The sequence below is a fragment of the Equus caballus genome, chromosome 20 (genome assembly GCF_041296265.1).
Source record: "Equus caballus isolate H_3958 breed thoroughbred chromosome 20, TB-T2T, whole genome shotgun sequence".
NCBI lineage: Eukaryota > Metazoa > Chordata > Mammalia > Perissodactyla > Equidae > Equus > Equus caballus.
This window is the reverse complement of record NC_091703.1, coordinates 26,863,715-26,869,714: the sequence shown is the minus strand read 5'-3', so window position 1 is coordinate 26,869,714 and position 6,000 is coordinate 26,863,715. Positions and strand designations below refer to the sequence as shown.

Genomic DNA, 6,000 nt, shown 5'->3' with positions numbered 1-6,000 from the left:
AAGTGATCAAAGTCATAATGGCCAGTAGTGGGAATCATTGACAGCACATACCTCTTTATATGATGCACTGAGAAGATCATCATTTCTGAGGAATTCCTGCCAAAAATGAATAATCTGAATGTAATCGTGAGGCAACATCAGATAAACCCAACTTGAGGGACGGTCAATAAAATTTGTGGCCTGTATCCTTCAAAAATGTCGAGGTGGAATATAAAGAAAGACTTAGGAGTTCTTCCAGATGAAAGATGACTAAAGAGAAAAGATAGCTGACAGCTATGCATGACCTTGGATACTGTTTTGATATGAAGGATATTATTGGAACAACTCACAAAATCTGAATAAGGTATATAGAATAGGTAATCATATAATCACATACTTCCAAATCTATCCACTTCGCTCCACATCCATTAACATCACCAGAAGTCCAAACCTGCATTTCACCTGAACATCTGAAATAGTTTCTGAAGTGATCTCCCTTCTTCTACTCTTGCCCCTGTTGATGCAAATAACCAATAGACATTCTATAGGTAGGAGAGACAAGGTAAATTTTACTTTAACCAGGCCAAGGACTATAACCTGGGAAGGCAGTCTCCACAAAGGAGGAAAGCATCCTGGAGAAGCATAGGAGGCCCCGGATGGCCTGCTTTCTGCTGAAGTCTCCTGCCTGTCCCATTCTCAGTCTTTGCTCTGACTGCAGGGCACTCTTCATGTCCCTTCAAATTTCTGCTTTGGTGCTTCTGCGCTCACTGTTCCCCCTGTTCAGCACCTCTTCCCCCAGCTCTCACAGGGCTGGTTCTTTCTTAGCCCTCATGTCTCAGAAAATCCATCACTTCCTCCAGGAAGCCCTCCGTAACTTTGCCATCTGAAGTAGTCCCCCCTTCCCCACTTGTCTCCATAACATCACCCTGCTTATTTCCCTCATGACAAACATATTGCACATGGTTGACACATCAAAGGTGCTAAATTTGTTGAGAGTGAATGAATAAGTAAAGATATGAATACAAGACTGAGTAAAGGAAGGTAGGGGTCAAGTTTTACACTATTTTAATGCCCCAATAGTGGCTATCACAGGATTGGGTTCATGCCTACTTTCAATAAACACTTAAAATATTGGAATATTTGAAAGGAATCTTAAATATGAGGCATGATTTATCCAAAAAGTATGATTGAAAACTCTATTTTCCTTAAACAAAAAAAAATATCCTTTATGACTGTGATAGACATCAGTATATCACTGTGAAATGAGAATAAGTATATTTTCCTTGAGAATGCAAAGATACAGCTTTAGTGAAAGCATTCTGTAAACTTTAATAAAAGATATGCAAACCCACTCAAGACCTTATTGTACAGAATCCTGAAACACTGAGAAGCTGTAACCTGCTTAAGATGAATAGAGCCAGTTATGAGCAGGACTTGTTTCCCAGCTCACAGTGTGGTGCTTTTAGTCAAAACTGTGCAAATAATATTACAACAACATACCAAAAATGAAAACAACACAGACACATACACAGTAATAACCCAGTCTTCCATCTTATTAAATCAGCAATTTCAATGTTTCTGATTCTTTCCAGAATGTGTCCATTTGTAACTGCAGTGATAAAATTTTGAATACTTCAAATACCTTTTTTTTCAGCCTAGTTTTACAGTTGGGTACCGAATTATGTCAAGTCCAGTACACCACCCTTTATGTTATCATTTTAGATACCTGACTCAGTTCTAGGATCCTCCATCCTGGCTCTCAAAATATGTTTTGCAGATTTCTGGGGGGCTCTGTTACACTTTCTAGGAGTCCACAAGGTTAATAGTATTTCCATAATAATGGTAATAATAGTAAGATATTATTTTTCGTGTTTGCTCTCATTCTCCCACTAGTGACAGGGAAATTTTCTAGAGCCTACATGACCTGTGACACCCAACACTGAATACTGAGCCAGATATGAGGATCTAGTCATCCTCAGGTAAGCCAGACACTGGATTTTTACGTTAAAGAATCACACACTTCTCAATAAAGTTTACTTTGCTTTGGAAACAATATTTTTCATAAAACGTGCTTTTATTAACCCATAATTGTTTTATTATTTCTATTTCAATATAATTTAATAAATATATTTTTTTAATTTCTCGCTTTTGATCGATAATGCCATAAATATTGACAGATATAACCCAAATAAGCAAAAACTCTTTGAGGTCTTCAACAATGTTTAAATGTCTAATGGCAGCCTGAGGCCAAAAATCTGGAAGCTGTTTCTCTCCTCACTGAACCTGAGCCTTGTAATCCACCTGGTCCAGCATCCACCTGCTCATCTGGGATCTTAAACTTTGGGCCATACTCAATAACTGAGTACTGACTGCTTATTTACTGTAAGGACACCTGAACCACAGCAGATCCAGATGTGTCGTCATCCTTCATCTTTCTTCATCCCAGCTGTAGGGCTGGGGAGCTTAAATGTATGGTCTTGAAATCTTGAAGGTATTTTGGAAATGGACCATCAGCTCTGGGACCCCTTAACTGTAGTGATGGGGCTTAATCATGCCAATAGGCTTGGCTCTGTCCTACCTCTCTCATCCTGCTTCCTCTATCTCCGACTTCCTTTTGTGGTTTCCCCCTCCCTTCTTAAATCCTAGTGCATGCTGTTGCCCTCACCCCGAGTTCACTGTATTTGATGTCAACTCGAGTATCAGGCTGAATGTGTATATCTGATGTAAAAGTAGCAGGTTTTCTGCTTGTCACTTTTGCACACTTTCTTCTTGGTTGGGAGTCATGTGGCAGCACAAGTTTCCCGAGACTGGACCTAGCCCCATGGTTACAAGCAAATCAGTTACTAAAGCAACAGCCTAATGAGGGAGAGGTGGGGCTGGGGCCTGAAGAAGGTGTCAAGGGGCCCTTTGGGGGAGGTTCTCTTATGTGACCAGAGGGAAGGAGGGCTCATTCAACAGCATGGGTTACTGTCTGTGATAGTAGAGATGGTCAGGGCTTCTCTACTTGTCTCTGAGACTGGGAAATTGTTCCTGATGGCTGTGGTGGGTCCCTCCCCTGTAAACGATCTCCTGGGCCCCTGAGGATGCTTGGGTGATGAAGAGGAGGCTGTCAACGGACCTCAGCCTGAAGAAGGGTCTCAAGGCCCTAGAGAAGGGCAAACGAGGATATGCAAAGATGGACGATCTGTCCCTCATGTCATAGGAGGAGATGTCTCCAGCTCCATAGTCAAGGAAGACCCAGTGGGGAAGGCATTCTGTCAGAGGAAGAATCTTCTCAGAGAGGACAGGGACCAGGACTCATTTCCAACCATCTCTAAGTTCCAGAAGCCATCCTGAGATATGAGTAGGGTCTCTCAATTGCTCTCAACACTGTCTCTACAAAGCCCTACAGGACACACCGTCGCATTGTTGACCTCCACTTCCCAGTAATATCTGCCTGAGGTGGAGCTTCCCAGGCCCAGGACACAAGGCTGACAGTCGAACTCTCTGGGTTGTCAGGCAGGCTTTGCCTGGAGAGGCCTCATCTCAAACTTCTCCAGTCTTCTGACAGGAAGAGCTCAGTATGAGCAGTGTCTGAGTCCAGGACCACATCAGCTGCAGAGGAAGACTCAGGTTTAGGCCTGGGGACTCAGGAGATTGTGTGATTCCTGGTTCCCACAGAAGCCCCAGAAAGCTGGTGGGAGATCCCTCATGTGGCAGCCTTTTCCATGAAGGCCCCTTCATCCCAGGTCCCAGGCAGCTCACAGCCTGAGAATGACTGAGGCTCCACCTCCACCTCTTGCGTGACAGGAGCATTGCCTCAGGTAGAGGATAATTGGGGCTCTAGGAAATCTAGAAAGTTTAGCAAATGTGGTGGAAGTAATGGTTCCCACTTTCTCTCAGCATTCTTATATCTGCCCCTTTTTCTATTCAAGATATAAGATCTCTAGAACTCTATGTAGTTAGAAAATTTCTCATTTGGCTTAAACCAGCAACGAGGACCTATCCCTTTCCCAGTAAAGTAATTTAGGCCAATTTCTCCCTACACAGGTGTCCGGGGTGTGGTAAAGGGTCCCTTCATTGGTCCTCTGTGTTCGACCAGTTTAACCAGATGACAACTGATTTAAATGACTAACAAGGGCATCATTCAAAGGGTAAAAAGGGAGAATCATTTCCCCAAAAGTCAATCTGCTGCCTGAGAGGTGTGTGTGGCAAAACAGAGGGAGAACTATTTCCATCCAGTTTTGCTTTAACAACATGAGTCTGAGTCTGCAGCTGTGACCTCTCTGGATGTAGGAAATGCTTCAGACCCTGACAGTCTGCAGACTCTCCCATCTTCAGTTATTATTACTTAGTCAATTTACATTTCCATTGTGTTAAAATGACTTTCACCTTTCCCCAAGTTGATATGTCTGACTGTGACAATTTTGAAATTGAAAAGAGGAAGGAGGAAAGGTCCCAGTGCCATGGTGTCTGGTAAAGCCTGGATTCTTTGGTGCTTTTGAGCAGAAGGTAACAAATCATAAAATGCAAAATGTTCATTAGGACCAGGCAAGTGGATTCCCTGCTACGCACAGAGCATCAGTGTTCTTTTGGAGCTGAAAGGCATCTCTGGCACCTGTCTGTGAACTCCTGACTCAGGCTTGGGGAAGCTTACTGCCTTTCCCACACACGGTTCTTCAACTGTGCCGTCTGTACCACCAACCTGTTTATAAATGACTAAGCCAGTATGGTCTTTCAAATTAATCCAGGTTCCACAGAACGACAATTACTACAATGTAACCTTTGGGGAGGTCCGCTAAGTATGGAAGACCTCTGTGATCATGGATTAAATTATCCTAGAAAACAAAGTAAACCATAGAGCTGATTGAGAGCTGCAGGGATTCCCTGACAGAAGCCCTGTGATCCAGGTTTGGGTTTGATACTGACAGCGAACTGACCTCAGCTCCCTACTGCCAGCCAGCCAGCCTTAGGCAGCCTTGTTCATCTCCTCTAATGTGTCCTGTTGGCTGGCTGGTTGGGAGGAAGCTCAGGAACCGAGGGAATGTCAGAGGTGCTCACCAGCACTTAAGAAGAAGATAGGAAGGAGGAAAGGAAGGAAGAAAACCTTGACATGGGAGAACACCAGGAGACCAATATGCCAAATAAATGGTGAGATCTCTAGGAAGAAAGGATTACATTGCACTTTTCTTTCTGCTCCAGTTCCAGACCCCATCACAGTACCATGCATCTGCCTCCTAATAAATGTTTACTGATTGATTCATTTAGCTAGGATTTTAATGTTCTCACTTGTGTGTGGTTGTGTCCACTCTGACCTGAAACAGGCAGGTTCAGGATTCTACTTTCGGTCCTGGGAGGACTTTTCAGTAGCCTGGGATTCCTGAAGCTCTAGATTCATATGATAAGGACAGAAACCTCCAGGCTAGCAGAAATTAGGAAACTTTTTGACCTCAAGACACTGTCCCTTTTCTCCTGGTTTATGGCTTCACATCACCACAGCTATCTGATAATCATAAGGACCTGTCAGTTTTTAGGATGCATGAAAGCCAATCCTTACCCCAATTCAGAGATATTTACCTCCCAGGGGCTCAGTCAACTTCGTGATTTTCTTGTAGTCCCTCCGCAACATCCAGCAAGTAGAAAGACCTAGATGCTCCTGGGATTGTTATCCTCTAGATAACAATATCACCTCCTCAGTGTTAGTAGAGCATCATCAAAAATCCTAAGAATCCAGATTCTTCCTGACTTATTCTGTCTTTAAAAGAATCTTCAGTAAAAGGGACATTGTGTGTGAGAGAGCTGTGAGTGCATGGTACTAGGAGACTCTGCTCCTTAGCCATCTGTCCAGCCATCGTCCAAACTGCTTTTAAGTAATTCCTTTGTTAAGCCCATCAAACAAATTATACCAAAGGCAAGTTTAAAGCAATTATTCATGTCTTAGTGCTTCCTGCTCTACTTGAGTTTTACCAAAAGGAAAAAAAAATCTAGTTGCATATTGAAAGTCTCACACAGAATCTTAGAAGTGGGATCAGACTCAGAATG

At 43.1% G+C, this 6,000-nt stretch overlaps 1 pseudogene; it reads right to left on the bottom strand.

Moving 5' to 3' along the window:
• Positions 1-2,056: 2,056 nt before the first annotated feature.
• Positions 2,057-5,587, bottom strand: LOC138919377 (butyrophilin subfamily 2 member A2-like; annotated as a pseudogene).
• Between the last annotated feature and the right edge of the window lie 413 nt (positions 5,588-6,000).